The sequence below is a fragment of the Tenrec ecaudatus genome, chromosome 3 (genome assembly GCF_050624435.1).
Source record: "Tenrec ecaudatus isolate mTenEca1 chromosome 3, mTenEca1.hap1, whole genome shotgun sequence".
NCBI classification, from domain to species: domain Eukaryota; kingdom Metazoa; phylum Chordata; class Mammalia; order Afrosoricida; family Tenrecidae; genus Tenrec; species Tenrec ecaudatus.
Genome location: NC_134532.1, coordinates 151,950,241 through 151,970,368, shown reverse-complemented (window position 1 = coordinate 151,970,368; position 20,128 = coordinate 151,950,241).

Here is a 20,128-nt window from a genome sequence, read left to right as displayed (position 1 = left end):
GCCTTGTTCCTCAAACTGCTGACCTCATTGTAACAAGCCAATGTGTGAGTTCTGCTTTGACAAACCAATGCCAGCAAGTTGATTCAGACTTATACTTGTCCTCTACAGGGTTGCTAAGTCTGCAAATCTTTATTGGATCAGATAGCCTCATCTTTTGCCTGTGGAGTAGCTGGTGGGTTTGAGCCGATGACCTTGGAGTTAGCAGTCCAACACTTCCATTACTATCAGGGCTCCTTTTAGGTTCATATTCAGTGCTATCAAATGTATCCTTCCTCCTAGAGACCTTATAGAACAGAAGAGAGCTGCTCTGTGGATTTCCAAGACTGTAGCTCCACAGGAGCAGAGAACCTCAGCTTTCTCCCAATTAGTTAAATAGTGGAGCATAAATCATTTATACCACCTGAGACCTTACTAGTAATGCAAGTAGTCCTCGACTAATGACAAGGCTCCACTCCACTCAAACTACTCTGTTCTAAGTAATGTAAGCTGAATACCTAATTATTTTATTATTATTGTCATTTATTATCAATATCTTTATAAATTATGACACCGAACATTTGCAAATGAATATCTCAGAATCATATCCAGAGTAAATAATGTGTTGCAATATTGTACATTGTATCATTAATGATAGGATATATTTTAAGACCTTAGCCATGTGATTCATATAACTTGAATATGTAGTGAGTTGGCTATAATACCCTCTTACACCCCCAGAAGATTCAGGATCATATTAAAATCATGCTACCATGATTTTGGTTTGATTCTCTTGCCTTGAGAGTGCCAAATGCATGGCGGCCCAGAACTGCCCTCGCCATGCTATTTTAATTGCCTCCTTGCTTCATTGTGACATGCATGAATCTGGCACATGTGGTTGTGGTGCTGCAAGTGGATATTACTGGAAGGTTTTCCTAACCACCAATCTGGCTGTTGGTGTGAATAATGTCCAGATACTGTTTCATCTGTACAACTCACCAATTGATGTATTTGCAGTTCAAAGCTGGTCTGTACTTACATAATTTCTTTTTCTCAACAGTATACAACTGATGGGGAAAGATATGTCACCATAATCACAACTGGTTGAACAAAATTTTGAAAATTAAATATTTGCATGACTAAATTTAAAAATTAGCAGAAATTAAATACAATTTCTTAGAAAGAAAAGAAAAATATTAACATATAAGAAAGCAAATAGAGATATAAAGATTAAATAGGAGGCCTAATTTCTGACTATAAGAGTTTCTAAAAAAGAAAGAAAGAAACTCACCCAAAATGAAAGCTTTCTGGACCAACTAACCCCAAGGCAAGCCGAGTGTTCAGCGAGATGACTTTAAAACACACTGACCAGAGAGCGCATCTTTATGAGATGTTAGAATTGCAAAAGCAAACTCCAGCAGCTTTCAGAAAAATAAAAGCAGATAACTAAAAAGAACGAGAATCTGATTAGTTTGAGGCTTCTATCCAGAATACTGAATCATTATAAGACAATGGAAAAATTCTTCAAAATTCCAAGGAAATTTTTGAGCTTGCCCTTCAAGCTTCCTTATGTAACACACACACACACACACACACACAAGTGAACTTTAAAGAGTTTTTGAAAAAAATATAATTAAAAGGTAATGGAAGTTTACCATGGACTGTTTGATCACCTTATGCCTCATGGAATCCTATCAGGGAATATCTGCAAACTGAGTGCTCTGAAATCAAGCTCTTATACTCCCTCATTCAGCCTTATACTTTATTATTTACAATCCATGGATCACACAAGCTGGGGTGCTTCTTCCTTGTGGACTTAGCTGTCACCTCACTTCTTATATGGTGCTTGTTTTAAGATATGCCTTTAAGACCCTAGATGCTTTGCTATAGCACCCATATCTTCAGTCATCTCTTCATGAAGGCAAATGTTGTGGATGGCCACGTAATTAGACCTAATTGTTCTTAGATTAGGGATATGATTGTCAACTCAAAAATTACTCATGTATCTATGGCTTATATATTTCTCTGGTTTCCTTTAAAGACATCATTATTTTTTATTGGGGCACATTATACAACATTATTATATGCCAATAAAACTGTTAGTAAAAAAGCGGGGGAGGGGAAGCCCTAGGTGAAGCTGGGTAAAACTTTTACACCTTATGGGGATTGCATTAATTAATGTCATGGAATAATCTGTAGGATATACAAATTGTAAGTCAATATAACTTTTTATAAAATGGCACTTACCCAAAAAATAAGGCACTTACTGACTTTAACGTGGAAAATTCTTTAACAGTAAACAAATATAATCCAAGATATTACTTGATAGTGCAGGAGTCATGTATATCTTCACATTAATGTAAATAATGTTCATTAATTTTTCCTAAAATTATGTTATGATTACATTATAAGAATCAGTATGATATTAATGTGACACAAAGCAGAGAATGCCCCCAATTAGATTCAACATGGAATAGCAGTGTTACGTGTCTAAAGACCATGTCACCATGCTTTTCTTCCTCGCAGAGAAGCTGGCAAGTTTGTCCTGGTCTGTTTGACACCACAAGAGAGGATAGCAAATAGCAAGGATCAAAGACTATAAGTGGAGCAAGATTTGATAAGCAAAGTTCACCGCAGCCATGAAGCAGGCCACCTCATGATTTGAGGATGCTGACAACGTCTACGGGCACGCCATTGGCTTTTCCTGAGATCAGGTAACTGTACCCCATTGGCTTTTTCCCGAGATCAGGTAACTGTACTCCATTGGCTTTTCCCAAGGTCAGGTAACTGAACCCCATTGGCTGTTCCAGAGTCAGGTAACTGAACCCCATTGGCTGGCCTCATTGCCTATACTGCTCTCCCCCTGGAACTTATTCTTGCATCTCAATTGGTCCTTATTGGAGCATAAGGGTCAATCTCATATTCCACAGCACGCACACCTCCTTATCATGGGGGCGGTGCTATGGTGTGGAGTCAAAAAGTTATCTGGACATGATCTATGGAATGGATAATCAGAGTCCATTTTGGGCTGGGTCCTCCTGACTTCAAGTTATTCTTTTGTGACTGGAGAAGTGTCAGGTGAGGTAGTGTTGGGATGAGTCATCTGTACGTGGCCTGTGGAATGGATTGTGTGACACCATGTGGGACAAGTCACTCAGACCGTGTAGGTCATCCTGGCCTCTAGTTTCCTGTGACATCAGTATAGCTATACTATACTTCTTAGAAATGGGGTGGAAAGCAGGGAAGTGAAATTTCTTAATGTAGCTCTTTGGCCCAAGTCACACAGCGAGTACACCGGTCTGCTACCTCCTTCCCCTTTCAGCCCCAGATCTCCCCAGGGGCTCAGACCTTTCCAGCCTGCTGCTGTTGCCCAATGCGCAACAGGACGGCTGCCTGCTCCTTTGCCGACTTCACTATTGTTCCTATGTCGGAGCTCACGGTCGCAGACACAGTGTCAGCCCATCGCATGAGGGGTCAACCTCTTTGTCGCTGCTGCTCTACTTTAACAAGCACAAGGTGCTTCTCCAGGGACTGGCCTCTCCTGACAACATATCCAAAATATGTAAGACAATGTCTTGCTACCTTCGCCTCTAAGGAATACTCGCTCTGGCTGTACTTCTTCCAAAAGAGATTTGTTTGTTCTTTTGGCAGTCTTTGGTACTTTCAATAGTCTTCTCCAATACCACAGTTCAAATGCATCAATCTTTGTTTTGGTTTTTATTCAATGTCTGATTTTACATGCATATGAGGCTATTGAAAATATCATGGCTTCAATCAGCCTAGGTGCATCCAAAGGCCAACTGCCTGTTTCCAAATTCAAAAAGCCAGTCGATTTTCCCTTCAGCTCTTTCCTTTCAAAGATAAATGTCTCCTCAGTTCTGGGTGGGTCCAAATTTCTTTTCAAATAGAAATATATGTCACTCAAAGCTCGGATGGGGCTTATCTTTTCTAAGCCTACGTTGGCTTAAAAGACATGTGCAGGCTCTCCACATGCCTGGACTGCGGTCAGAGGGAACTCACAGGCGGCTTACTCCATGTGGGGATCCTGCTCACGGATTTTGGCTTCCACTGTCATCCATTGTCTTCTGCAAAGCAGGTGTTGACCATTTAAGCTCTGATACCATCTCATCCTTCAGATTGGGATTTTATTATTTACAATCCTTGGATCTTACAGATTGGTGTACTTCTTCCATGTGGATTTAGTTGATACCCCACTTAGACGACTGTGTGTGTGCAGGCAAGCCTTTAAGACCCCAGATGCTATTCTTTCTGATAATCAGCTACCATCTAATTTCTTCACTACACTTTGCTGTAGTTCCCATGTTCAGTGATCTCTTCATGAGGGCGAGCATTGAGCAAGGCCATGTCATAAAAATGAATTATTCTTAATAGGGTTAGAAGTAAATGTGAACCCCAAAACTATTCATATAGCTATGATTTATTTATATCTCTGGTCCATTTTAGAGATATCATTGTCATTTTGTGATAGGAAACATTATAAATCATTCCCCTAGGGGTAAGGTAATTCTATTGATAATGTCATTAGTTTAGCAAAAACACTGTCAAGAAAAGGAACTTATCCAAGTTTAGGCCAGCTTCAGACTACAATGCATGACTTGTTGACTTGTACGCAGTACACGGAGAATTTTAAAGTTGACTATGGCAGATGTAGTTAGCTTAAAAGGTAATACCATATCACTTGATCTCTATTTTGACCCATTTTAAAGTTGCTTCTGTTTTTAATATTTTCTTGTTTTCTTTGGTTGAGGATTTTCCTATGCTTTGTCTCGTCGTTGTTGTTGATTTTTTCTGTTTGCTTTCTGATTGTGTTTTGTGTTACTTTCTGTATATGAAACTCAGGTTAGGTAGGTCTACAGAGACACTGGATTGATAATTACCTAGGGGCGTGGCAGGAGAGGGTGGGGGGAAATGGGGAGGAAGCTAACAATGAACACAAGAAGAAAAAGTTCTGAAATTGCGTTGATGAGTGCCAAACTCCTAATATGCTTAAATTGCATGCTATATGACGCGTATGCTAACAAAGCTATCTTTTTAAAAAAGAAAGAAAAGCCTATTTCATCTAGCAAATATAAAATTCAATCAAGTCTAGGCTGAAGGCTAGCAAGCTATATTTAATCATAATTCTTAATATTTACTTCTATCAGAGGTGTATGCCCATTCTTCAACACGGGGTGAGAAAAAAAATCAATGTCCATAGTATATTCAGTGAAATATATAATACTACTCATGCAGGCCTTCTGAACCAATTCAATTTTATCTTATCATCTTCAACCCAGACTATCCCACTTGGATAATTATGACCTTGGGCCTCTGGCATGGTGAATCCAGTAGGACAGCCTTTGGTTGTGTTTCTTCTGTTGGACTTTGTCTTTTGATAGGCCACACATATTCTGTATTACTCACCAACACCGCAGTTTGAGAGCATCAATTCCTATTCTTTCTCTCTCTTGCGCTAACGTTCACATGCCTATGTGTTAGGTACCGTGCAGTCCATTTTAAGCCACAGCCGCCCTGAGAACAGAGCAAGATTCTGCCCGGTCCTGTACCATCCTCACAATTGTTCCTGCGCCCAGACCCCTTGTTGCAGCCACAGGGCCAGTCCATAGCCTCGACGACCTTCTCCTTTGTCATTAGCCCTCCACTTCGCCGAAAATGATATCTTTCTCTAGGGACTGGTCTCTCCTCACAATATGTCCAAAATATGTAAGACGAAATATGTCTACTAGTTCTTTTTGGTACAGTGACTCTATGTATTCCTTCCAGTTTTTCTGGATGCTGATTGCATCACTGAATATTTTGCCCATAGGATCTTTCAAGATTGCAACTACAGGCTTGACTTTTTTCTTGAGGTCTTTCAGTGTAAAATATGCCGACCGTGTTCTTCCCTTTTGATCTTTGAATTCTAGGTGTTTTCACACTTCAGCATATTTGATTTGCCTTCTCAAGTTGCATTTTGAAAATTCCCATTAAGCTCAGATGTGCACAGGCGTACACTAGTAGAAAAGACTCGGGCAAGAGTCAGGAACACTTCAGTCATCAGGTGACAGTTTTGCTTTTGCAAACATTAAAAAAAAGTGTTTTGCAGCAGATTTTTCCCCATTGGACTATGTTGTTTGGTTCCTTAACTGTTTCCATGGATGTCGATTGTTAATATATGTATAATAGAATGAAATCCTCAACAACTTCAATTTATTCTTTGTTTATCATGATGCTTATTAGCCCTTTAGTGAGCTTTCTTCAAATTCAAGCATAATCCATCCTGAAAGCTATGTTATGGGACACTAAGTGTGTCAAGTGGTCTTCATTTGAGGTAAACAAGGTTGGGTATATTCACATCAATGTCTGTTAATCACTCTTCCTCTAACTTTGATACCATGTTCTTCTTCACGTAATCTGATTATCAGATTATTTCTGTAGATTACAGAATAAACTAGCAAAACAACAAGCTACAAAGCTGCTGCTAACCTTTCCCAATTTTAAGTCGCACAGAAGTTCTTTTTTTCTTTGAATAACTGTCTCTTGATTCTGGTACAGGTATAGGTGTTGTTAGCTGCTATAACGTTTCTTCCGACCTAGGCACAACACAGTGAAACACTACCCGGTCCTGTACCGTCCTCACATTTGTTCCTATTTTGGAGCCCATTGCTGCAGCCACGATGCTAACCAATCCTTTTCGCTGCTCCTGGTGCAGTGGTTACACATGGAGCTGTGATCCGCGTGGTCGAGACTGGGCTTTCTCTTCCAGAAATAGCCTCGGAGACCCACAGCGGGTCGCCGTAAGTCAGCACTGACCCGATGACAGTACGTAAAGTTTTCCACGTTACCAAACATGATTTCCTTCTCCAGAGACTGGTTTCTGGAGACACCATGTCCGAAGTATGTAAGATAAAGTCTCACCATCCTCGCTTCAAGGAGAACTTGGGCCATACTTCTCTCAAGACAGATCTGTTTATACTTTTGTCATTCATGGTACTTTCGATGTTCTCCTCTCCCACAACTCAAATGCATCCATTCTTAGGCTTCTTTATTTAATGTCCAACTTTCACAAGCATATGAAGTAATTGAAACACCACAGTTATGGCAGGTACAGCTTAGTCCTCCTTGCTTTTCAATACTTAAGAAAAGTCTTGTGCAGCAGATATACCTAATGCAACTCATTTTAAAATCTCTAGACTGATAGTTCCATGAGCATTGATTATGAATCCAAGCAAGACAACATCCTTGACATCTTCAACCCTTTCTCCATGTCACATGATGTTATCTATTGGTCCACTTGTGAGGATTTTGGTCTTCGTTACATTGAGTCATAATCCATATCGAAGGTTGCAATTCTTGACCTTCATCAATAAATGCTCCAAGTCCTACTCCCTTTCAGAAAAGCACAGTTATGCCACCTGCATACCACAGGTTTAATAAGCCTTCCTCCAACCCTGATGCTATATTCTTCTTCATATAAGCCAACTTCTCTGATTATTTGCTCAGCATACAGATTGAACATGTATGGGGGGGGGAGCATAACCTTGTTGAGCACTTTTCTTGATTTTAAACCAGGTAGTATTCCCTTGTTCTGTTCACACAACTGCCTCTTTACTCATGTACAGATTCTGCATGAGCACAATGTAGCATTCTGGAATTCCCATTCTTCACAAGATTCTCCATGCTTTGTTATGATCCACACAGTTGAATTCGGTGGCATAATCAGTAAACATAAGAAAACATCATTCTGGTGTTCTCTTCTTTGAGCCAAGATCTTTGTGATATCAGAAATTATATCCCTTATTCCATACCCTCTTCTGACTCACGCCTGAAGCTCTGGAAAATCCCTGTCAATGCATTGCTGCAATCATTGTTGGATGATCTTCAGCAGCATTTTACTGACATGTGCTAGCAGTGATATTGATCTTTAGTTTGAGCATTCTATTGAGTCACCTTTTGGGGGGAGTGGGAACAAAAACTTCCTCCAGTCAGTTGGCCAAGTACCTGTCCTACAAATTCCTGGCAAAGACTGGTGAATGCCTCCAGTGCTTCATCAGCTTGTTAAAACATTGCAATTAGTATTCTATCAATTCTTGAAGCCTTGTTTTTGGCAAGTGCTTTCACTCAACTTGAACTTCTTCCTTCGGCACCGTTCGTTATTGCTCATGTGGTACCTCCTGAAGTGGCTGAATGTTGATTCATTCTTTTTGGGACAGTGACTCTGAATTCTTTCCATTTTCTCTGACGCTTCCTACATTGTTAAATATTTTGCCTATAGAATCTTTCAAGATTACAACTGGAGACTTGAATTTTCTATAGTTCTTTCCGGTTTGGATATGCTGAGTTGTTCTGCTATTTTGGTTTTCTAATTCTAGGTCTATGCACATTTCATTGCAATATTTGGCTTTGGCTTCTTGAACTGCCCTTTGAAGTGTTCTGTTTAGCTCTTTGACTTCATCAGTTCTTCAATTTACTTTAGCTACTCTATGATTAAGAGCAAGATTCAAAGTCTCCTCTGAGATCCACTTTGATCATGTCTTTCTTTGCTGAGTTTCTGGCGATCTTTGCTTTCTTTGTGTACTATGTTCTGATGTCACCACACAGCTCAGCTGGTCTTATCTCGTTAGTGTTCAATGCATCAATTCTGCTCTTGAAATTCAGCCGCAATAGACTCTCATGGACTTGTTTGAATGTTTTTCAGCTTGATGGTGCCCAGCTATTAAAATGTATAGTATCTGGGATCATAAAAGGCTGGAAGATAAACAAGCAACCATCTAACTGGGAAGCAACAAAGCCCACATGGAGGAAGCACATCAGCTGTGCATGAGGTGTTAACAGGATCAGGTATTAGACATCAAAAGACCCAAAACAAACAATCATATATATATATATATATATATATATATATATATATATATATATGTGTGTGTGTGTGTGTGTGTGTGTGTGTGTGTGTGTGTGCAAAGGTGCTTGATAAAATTGATGTATGGATTGTTATAAGAGCTTTAAGAGCACCAATAAAATTATATATATATATATATATATATATATATTAGTTTTATCCTGAGCCTACATATGAGCAATTGATGGTACATTCCACAGACTTTGTCTGACCTAATTTTAGATGCTGAAACGGAGCTTCTCTATGGTTTCTTCCCACAGATATAGTCAATTTATTCCATCGGGAAAAGACCACGTGTATCATCATCGTTGTTGAAAAATGGTGTTTCCTATCAACAGGCATTTGTTTTGCAAAATTCTATCATTAGATCTCCAGCTTAATTTCTATCATCTATCTATATTTTCTAATTACTGTTCCTCCCTCATTGTTTCCAACTTTTGCATCCCAATCATTCATAAGTATCAATTTATCTTGAATGCTCATTTCATTAATATCCAACTGAAGTCCTTGGTAGAATTCTTCAATTTCTTTATCACTAGCTTTTGTTGGTAGTGCATGAATTTGAATAACATTTGTATTGGCTGAAGGTGGGTAGAAGCGATCCTGTCACAGACACCATTGTACTTCAGATTGATTTGAAATGCCCTTTTTTTGACCCTGAGTAAGACTTCAATCTTTTCCTTACATTTTTCTGAAACAGTAAATCACATGATTATCTGATTCAAAATGGCCAAAACCAGTCCCTTCCTGCTTACTAATGCCAAGGATATCGATGGCATTGCCTTGCATTTTTGAAGACTTCCAGTTTTTTAGATTCATATTTTGCACAGTCCGAGTTGTGATCATTAGTGAGGTTTTATCATGGTTTCTCCTCGCCTGGAGCCATCAGCAAATGGAGACCCGAAAAGTGCCACCTCCACAGGCCCGGCCTGACTCATGTCACCAGGCTGGAGGTCACTCTGAGAAAGCAGCTCCTCCTTTCACGTTCCCAGCACCTCTGTCTGAGGACCCTGCTTCCAGCACTTTCTCTGACAATGTTCTGCTTCCAGTCACCGGACGCTCAGCAGCTGACAGTTTCAAAGCTATGCCTTAGGTTTTCAGTGGCTCCTTCTTCGAAAGCGGGGAGCTGAGTCTTTCTTGGTCATCTGTTCTTAGTCCGGAGCTACACTGCGACCTCTTCACTTGGGGGGACCCTGCTGCCATGTTAAACACCAGAGACATAGGTCCCAGCCTCACAGCCTCACACAAGCCTCCACGGTGCAATGACCTGACAAACAAGTGGGATACATGAAAATCTTGTGTTTCAAAAGAGAATTTTAACCTCAACTGTTTCCCTATAAAGGCATTCACATGCAGTGTTATGAAAGAAAGTGAATAACTAAAAGTATTAGAGTTTTATAGAACCATATTGCAAATGTGGGATGATTCCAATGCAATTTCTCCTTTGGGAGAATCAAAAAATTACTCATTTTTGGAGGGTTAAGATTTGACTGCTTGGAAGACAGTGACTGTGGCCTATTAACCTATCCATTGTTATACATGATAGCTTATACTTGTTTACGGAATTGAATTGAATGTGAAGAAATGCCCATAAAATATTTAATTCTATAATAAGAACCCAAACCAAACCAACTGAAATCGAGTTGATGCTTACTGATAAAATTTCTATGTAGGGGCTCTGAGATTGTAACCATTAACAGAATCATAGCACTTCATCTTTCTCCCTTGAAGCAGCTGGTGGATTTGAACCCCGGGGCTTGCAGTTAGAAGTCCAACATCTCACCAACAGCATCACAAGTGCTCACTTATATTTTTTAAAAGTAACAATAATGAGAGCAAAGTTCTACCTTATTTTAAAATCTATGTATTTCCCCTCATTTTATCTTGTTTCTTTGAGCCCCATGCATTTTATTACTGGCTAATTATATATCTATCACTAATTTAAAAGGCCTGTCCTTCAGAAGTAAGCAGACACAAATTAGATTTTGACTTTAGCTTTGGTAATTTATTTTTCTCTACGGCAAGCAATTACAAATTTTTACCCTAAAAATTTCCACGTGTGTTTTCTATTACGTATGTATGCCCACAATGCAAAATTTAATGAGGAGAATATAAAAAATGTGCTTGTGAACCATTGCTTACACATTGGCTCTTTTTGATGTAGAATTAATTTAAAAGTGTATTTAAATAGTTTTAAAACACTTTCTTATTTATTGTGATGTAAGTAATTCAAATTCATTAGTTAGAAAACACAGGAAAAGAAGTTTCACATATCCCTAATATCTGTTCTAGATAATATTCCAAATCTCCACTTTTTTCTTCTTTTTTAAGTTGAGAATTAATAAATATCTCATTCCATAGTTCAATCACATAAGGTAGTAGTGTATAATTGCTACCACAATCAGTTTCAAAACATTCTTTTCTCTCCTGGACTCCTTAACATCTGCTCCCTTTTACTACTGCCACCATCTCTACCGCCACTGAGCCCCCTCTCCCCCCACTCCAGAAATTGTTATTCTACTTGCTATCTCTATAGGTTCATAAATCCTGGGTTTCATATGATGAAAACATATAACACAAATTCAAGAAGGTGACTCCCAATGACATAACATATCTGAGACAAAACCAAATATGAACAAACAAAGATCCAGAAAATGTTGAAAACCAGATCAGGCCTCACATGCATCAGAGGGGAGATCATCCAAAGTCGAAGGAGGGATCAGTATCACAGCCTAAACGGTGAGAATCCAATTTGCAGAAGGCTCAGATGGCAGTGGCAGCCCAATTTCCCTTTGTGGAAACTACATAGGAAATAAGTTGCGGGTAATTCCTTCTATCCATAATAGAGGGAAGGTAGGGAACGTGGTTACTAAACAGAGTGCATTGAGGAGATGACTGTAGAAGATAAAAAGGCTAAACCTGATTTGAACCATTAAATCTCCACTTTTACTGAAATGTATTTGTTTCTCTTTGTATAAAAATAAAATATGTATACACACATCTGAAGACAAGATTTAAAGCATGCTTTTCACATGAATTGAATCATATATTTCAACAAATTCCTTTTATATATGCCAATGTTCCATTCAACACATCTTCATGTTGCTGGATATTGATTTGCATTGTCATTCTTAGCAGCTGAATAGATTTTGTTATGTGATTGAATTTATCTTTAGGGAATATCTTGATGTTGTATATAAATGTTGGAAATACTTATGTTAGTCCAGATTGACTAGAGAAACAAATTGATAGACACTCATATGTGTATAAGAAAGAGCTTTATATAAAAGACTGATTGTATATTGAGAATATATCCAAGCCCAGTCCAGATCAAGTCCATAAGTCCAATATTAGCCCATATGTCCAAAACCAGTTTATAAATTCCAAATTCTTCTTCAGACTAATGCAGCACATGCAATGACGCTGGAAGCAGGAAAATCACAGGTCAGTTGGGTGGAAAATCTTATGGATCCAGTGGCAGTGGAAGCATCTCAGCAGGCATGGGTCTCCACATGACCCTCCAGCTCCAGGGCTCTGGCTCCATCAGCATAGCTCTATGTGTCTTGTCAACAAGTCCCACCTCAGGGAGGAAGACAGGAGTTCCCATAATCCTCAGGAGAGGCCTCATTGGCTCTGACTTGATTGACAGTCTAGACCCCACCCCTTCCTCAAGTTGACAGTAGATTATACAACTGCCACAATACTTTTTCCGTATATGAACCTATTTGAATAAGACTATGCTCTTGATTTTTAATTATGTGGGTATGTTACTTACAAGTGGAATTGTTAGGCCAGAGTCTTTGGATATTTTGAAGTTTTTTGATGTACACATATACAACTTGCTCTTGAATAAATTGGTCCTTGTTTACAGCAACTGCAAAAACAGCCTTTATTTTGATATTTTACAACACTGAATATTATTATTCTTTCAATCACTGTCAATCTTTTGGGTGAAAAATAATTAGCTTGCTTTTTTTTTACTACTACTACTGCGTTTGACCTTTTTTTTAGTGCTTATACTGTTTCTTTTGTCAATTGTTTGTTCTTACCCATTGCTATGTTTTTATTAGGGTGTGAAAAACTCTAACAAAGTTCCAACTTTTGATTATGAATAACATTTCAGTTTCTTACAACTCTGGATTTTAAACAAGGCTTTGGCAAGTGTTTATGAACATTCATACACAAAACAATCTCGTTAATGCCTTACATTCACAAGACTTGCCAACGACAAGCTGTTTTTTAGTCTTGTGGTAACAGTTTAAAACCATGCTGTTATCATTTGTTTACCATAGAAACAGGAAGGGGGGTCTGTCTACTAAAATTGAGATAATGACTTAAACTTCACATGGGCTTCTCAATGACAGTGCTCTTCTAAAAAGGCTTATAATTTTGAAATGGATCAATGCAGCTTTTATATAAAGCATTTCTCGTCTTTTTAAATCATTTCAGTATGTTTTCCCCGAACAAACCCCTCTTCATCAGTTTTCCCTTATTTTAAACTACTCTCTCTCCGAGTATAAGAACTAAGTTTTACTAGCAAATACGGTACAGACACTGATTTGGAACAAACATGCTCCGAAACAGTATTTATCTCTTTTCCCTTTCCTGTTTTCTCTCCCTTCTTTTCTTCCTTTCTCTCTTCCTTTCTGTCATTATATTTCTTCATTAGTTTATTTAAATGCTACTGGTTTACTCTGCTTCCAAGGAAAATTCATTGGTTTATAACCACGAAACATCAATATAGTGGTTTGAATTATGGTAATATGATCGTATTTGGACAAAGAATCTTGACAGATTTAACTGAGCTAAGAAACTTGCTGAGGAGAAGATCCAGGTTCACTCTGATGGTCCCCAAATCCAATGGCAAGCACACACACACACACACACACACACACACACACACATACACACACACAGAGGCACACAGTTAAGGACAAGGTAACCGCAGAGGCAGGTAGGAGAGATGCAGCCAAGGATCACCAAGGAATGCCAACAACCACTGAAGCTAGAAGAAACAAGTAATGAATTCTTCCCGGAGCCTCTGTAAATAAAACAACCCTGTTGACACCTTGAATGTAGACTTCTGGCCTGCCTCCAACTCTGTGAGAAAATAACTTTGTTGTTTTCAGCCACAGAGTTTGGAATCATCTTATGACAATTACAGGAAACTAATACGCGCACTAACTCTCTCACTCATTTAAGTAAATTCTTCCTAATCCTGCAAAAAAAAAAAGTTCTCTAATTTGGAGCCATCTTTTGGTGCAATGTGTGGTACCCGAGGCAGTGGTAAGAGCACAGACTTGGGAGTCAGACTATCTAAACTCAAACTCCAGCCTGACCTCTTACTAGCCGGGTAAATTTGAAAAACTTTCTGCAGCTCAGTTTCTTCTTCTATAATTAGGGTCAACACCAGCAGATAGCTCATAGTACACATTAAATGAGGTAATATATTTATATTTCTTTACCTCCAAGCAGAGCTCACAGCCATCGTGATTCTGACTCAAGGGGTCACACATGACAAAGCAGACCTGCCCCTGTGGATTGGGGAGGCCGCCTCTCTTTTATCAGTAGAAAGCCTTAGTTTTCTCCCGTTAGCCCTTCCTAATTGACTGGCTCACAGGAATTGCTAAGTAAATCTTAACTGCAATCATCATTTTTATACATAAGTCTTGATAGCCCATATATGGCCTCCTTGAGAACTTGTTCTCCTCTTTGATTCCTTTGTCTAGTATCTTCATTAAAGTGCATAGTAATCATATACTATCTGGAAATGAAGCAAGTTGAAGAAAGTAATATGTGCACTGTGGGCAGGAAAATGAGTGAAAAGGTAGATTTTGAAAATGTGGATCAGAGGATATGGAGTTCAATACATTTGTTACTAATCTGTTCGTTTATGTTTACTTTTACTTTAACAGAGCAAAATAAAAGCCACCACCACGAACGATTTCTCTTCATAGTTGCCTGTGGTGTTTGTTTGAGAATTATTTAATATTATTCTGAGAAGCAAGTAATTTTAGAAACAGATTTACAAAGAATAATTTTTCTTTCTAAACCTATAAGGAATGAAAATCAAAGTATATTGCTCATATTTTGATTTCTAATTAACAAAAAAATGTTACAATTCAAAGAAACACTTAGCAAAAATTATTCACCTCTATTACAGTTTAATGAAAGTCTAATAAATGTCTAACCAAAGTAATTTTTCTCTTTTAACCTCACTCAACACCTTGACTATATATATCTTATATTTACACGATAAATGTTGAGATAAATTGGGAAATGTTTTGATCTCTTTATAACATTTCCCACAACTAACAAATGCCTCCACAGCAACTCCAGTTTAAACAGCCATATCTCAATCACATGACTGAGCGTCTTTTAACAAATATTTATGGGTAAATTATGTTTGAGCTCCTACTACATGAAAAACCCCTTGTAATTGAAACAAGGTCAAAGTTCTGTTTGGGAAGGTAGCCACCTTCGATGGTTCATTTAGCAAACTGGCATAGTGAATTCTGACTGAAGATCAAAGAAAGTATAAAAGTTGTCTCAGTAGACAGTTAATGAACAAAAGCTCTTTCTCCACAGTGTCTTTATGAAACAGGGCTAAGCAATCATCACACTCTCTAGAAATCTTTTCCCTTGGCCATTTGAATTGTGAATCAGAGAAACAGGTCAAAACAAGCAAATAAGCAAACAGAACCATGCATCTCAACTTAAGAAATTTAAATAATATAAGTACAGAAGTACCCAAATATGGGGGGAATGGGGAAATACGGGTTTGCTAAGAGCAAATTTGGTTGAATGGGCTGAACAACTGGGTAGAAAGAAAGTTGATTAGTGAAAAAAATTGAGTTCAATCTATCAAATCATTCTCTCTCTCCCATAACCCAATATAAACAAATGCCCGTCTGAATGTCATATATACACTTTAGCGCCTGGACTCAGGAAACCTCATCGCGAGCACTCTCTCTGACACAGTTCAGTGTCTAAGTCCTCAGTAGAGGACAGCCTTTCCCTTCTTCGCAGTCTGCTCTCAGTGCGCAAGCTCTGCTGGAACCTATTTACTTTGCTTGACCCTCCTGGCCATGGAAATACTGGTAGCATCGCTTCCAGTAGCTCAAAAGCCACCACAGGTGACAAAGTGACAGAGAAGTGGTGAATTTTGTATGTATTGTCTCCATTAACGTTTTACTTCTCTGGGGTCAAATATCCATTGCAATGACTACATAGAGCTCACAGACAAAATGCGTGATTTAAAGGTTTCTTCAGGAAGTAAAGAAGGTATAATGCCAGTAAGAACTGCTGAAGGTTGAGTTGTTTATCATGACATGGTACGAAGTTCTTTCAGATCTGCTAATAAATTCCCAAAGGGGACATACCACTCTGCTGGATGCCTCAATCTGAAGCACTCAGCTCCATCTCCATGGGTCAGCAAGCCCAACTTCCCCAATGAAGGGCCCAGAGGCACCCCCACTCCCAGCCAGCCTCTGGCACAAAAACACTCAGCTGTCTTTGTTCCCTGAGTTGGGAAGTCCACCACTCTGTTCCATGCTCTCTCTCCTGGTTCTGCTGCGCCCCTCGTGTTGCCGCTGTCCTCTCGAGCCAGGAGGTGCGCTGCCTTGGGAGTTCAGGGCCAGACGACAAGCTTCACTCTTTATTCTCCCTGCTAGTAAGATCTCTCTTCCTGTTTCTCGGAGGGCTGGTTTTATACACAGCAGGATGGCATTCCAGGGATCCTGCTCACATCTACTCACATGAATCCTCTCAGGATCTCCCCCATCTTATCAGACCCATACAGGTAAAGGTCACTTGGTGGGAATTAGAGATGTTGGCTAGCCCAGCCACCGTAGGTAAGTCACTGCCCCTACACTATGTGCATCAGGAGATTATGCTGTTGTTATAAACAGACCTCTATTATTTGAGACGGGACATGTCTCCTGATAGGACGCCTTAAGAAAAATGCAAAACCCCTTCTGCACTTCCTCCCACAAGTGTTCAATCTGAATCTAATATACTCTACTCCCAACCCATGGAATACTGGTAAATCTAAATGTGAGCAACAATATAACTAGCCAGTATAAAATATTTGTGATTACTAATCCCAAATAATGTAAATCAAAACATCGGTGAAATACCACTTCACTGCAGCATTAACAATAAAGTTTAATACACACACGATATCATCTGTTCTATCAAGGGTGTGGACAGTGTGGAAGGAGGCGTAGAAGCAAGAGGTCAAAAGAAAGGTTACATTAGGCAAATCTGCTGCATTAGACTGCTTTCGAGTACTAAGAAGCAAGGATGTCACTTGTAGGAACAAGGTACACTTGATCCGAGCTGTAGTATTTTCAATAGTTTCATAGACATGTGAAAGTTGACCATTGAATAAGGAAGACTGAAAAACAAGTGATGTATTTTGAATTGTGGTACTAGAAAAGTATATTGAAATACCATGGACTGCTAAAAGGACAGGTAAACCTGCCTTAGAAGTAGAGCCAGAGTGTACATAAAAGGCAAGGATGGCAAGACTTCATGTTACATATTTCGGACATGTCGTCAGGAGAGAACAGTCCCTGGGGAAGAGCATCGTACGCTTGGTAAAGTCAAGGGCACGAAGAGAGGAAGGTCCTCAATAAGATGAAGTGACACTGTGCTCAAGCAATCCCTCAATGCATGAATACTTTCTTCTATTAAATTGGCATTCTATGATGCTCACCCTCCCGACACAACCGTTGAAGACAAAGCGGGTGAACAAGCAAATGTGGTGAAGAAAGCTGATGGTGCCCGGCTATCAAAAGAGATAGTGTCTGGGATCTTAAAGGCTTGAACGTGAAAAAGGGACCATCTAGTTCAGAAGCAACAAAGCCCACATGGAAGAAGCACACCAACCTGTGTGACCATGAGGTGTCGAAGGGATCAGGTATAAGGCATCATCAGAACAAAAAAAATCTTAACCTAGCGAATGAAGGGGGAAGTGCAGAGTGGAGACCCAAAGCCCATTTGTCGGCCACTAGAGACCCCCTTGCAGAGGGGTCTACGGGAGGAGATGAGTCAGTCAGGGTACGATGTAGCACCGATGAAGAATACAGTTTTTCTCCAATTCCTAAATGCTTCCCTGCTCACCCTGCCTCCACCCAATACCATGATCCAAATTCTACCTTGCAAGTCTGGATGGAGCAGAGGATGTACACTGGTGAAGATAGGAGCTGGCGGCACAGGGAATCCAGGGCGGATGATACCCCCAGGATCAGGGGTGTTAGGGGCGAAACTGGGAGGGTAGAGGGAGAGTGGGTTGGAAAGAGGGAACCGATTACAAGGATCTACATGTGACCTCCTCCCTGGGGGACAGACAACAGAAAAGTATGTGAAGGAAGACATCAGACAGGGCAAGAGATGACAAAATAATAATTTATTAATTATCAAGGGCTCATGAGGAGGGGGAGGCAGGGAGGGAGGGAAAAAGAGGATCTGATGCAAAGGGCTTAGGTGGAGAGCAAATGTTTTGAGAATGATGAGGGCAAAGAATGTACAAATGTGCTTTACACAATTGATGTATGTATGGATTGTGATAAGAGTTGTATGAGTCCCTAATAAAATGTTAAAAACAACAAAAAACAACCAAGAAGTGACACTGTGGCTGAAATAACGGGCTCGGATATAGGAATGGCTGTGAGGATGGCACAGGACCGGGCAGGGGTTTGTCCTGTGGTTCCTATGATCACTGTGGGTCGGAACAGATGCGACAGCAGCTCACAACAACAACATGCCAGCCTCTGTCTTTCTTTCCTTACCTGTAGTTGCTTTTAGGCACTGTTTTGTCATTTCTGCCTCGGAACAGAAGGAAACACAGACGATATAATCTGAGGAAAGGAGTGATATGAGATTGTGTCCATTCACTGTCCATTCACAGAACATGACTTCACTAAAAGCCATTTCATTGAGCACTACGTTACAGAAGAAGGAGAAGAACCAGGAGGAAAATTCACTTTTCCTACTTCCATGTCATCATCTCTTTACTAAATGGTTTTCCCTCTTATATCAGAAACAAAGACTCGCAGAGCCTGACAAAGGAAAATGATAAAATGAGCAGACTGAATGAAGGGGGAAGAGCAGAGTGGAGACACAAGGCTCAAGTGTCGGGCACTGGAGATCCCCTCATAGAGGGGTTTAGGAGAGGAGATGGGTCAGTCAGGGTGCGAGGTAGTACCGATGAAGAACACAGCTTTCCCCCAGATCCTGGATGCTTCCTCCCCCCAACTACCATGATCCGAATTCTACCTTGCAGGACTGGATAGGACAGAGGTTGTACACTGGTACATATGGGGACTGGAGGTACAGGGAATCCAGGGTGGATGATACCTTCAGGACCAAGGGTGTGAGGGGCGATGCTGGGAGAGTGGAGGGTGAGTGGGTTGGAAAGGGGGAACTAATTACAAGGATCCACATGTGACCTCCTCCCTGGGAGATGGATGGCAGAGAAGGGGGGGAAGGGAGACTCCAGATAGGGCAAGATATGACAAAATAACAATGTATAAATTAATAAGGGCACATGAGGGAATGGGGAGCAGGGAGGGAGGGGGGAAAAAAGAGGACCTGATGCAAAGGGCTTAAGTGGAGAGCAAATGCTTTGAGAATGATTGGGGCAGGGAATGTGCGATGTGCTTTATACAATTGATGTATGTATATGTATGGATTGTGATAAGAGTTGTATGAGCCCCTAATAAAATGTTTTTAAAAAATGAGCAGACTAAAATCGATGAGCAACTGATTCTCATCAGTTGTCACTGAACGAGGAAAAATCTTTTCCGGGCAATTAGGCCCCAGATCCCACTGCTTAAACCAATGAACCTTTAAAAGAGTCACAATTTGTGGCCATAGTTCCAGCTTCATCAGACAAGAAGGACCGGCCAGACAAAGTAAGACTGTGACCTGAACTGATCTTACCTAACCTCTCTCTGGGAAAGTGAAAGGGTAAATGCCATGCCACCTCCTAATGAATGGGAGTGCACTGCCTGTGCGGCCTCTGCTGCCATGACCACATCAGAGCCCGTTGTCCAGGCCTCTCCTGACTTAGGCGGCCATGCAGACGTTACACAGGGAGCTAGCCACAGCACGGGTATTTATAAGTCCTCTGGAAAGATCTAAATGGAGAATGAAAGACTCTCACATCCGACGGAAAAAATCGACAGCTGACCCCTTTCTTAGAGCAGAGGCCTAACTGGTTAGCAATTTGGGAGTAATTTGTGTTTG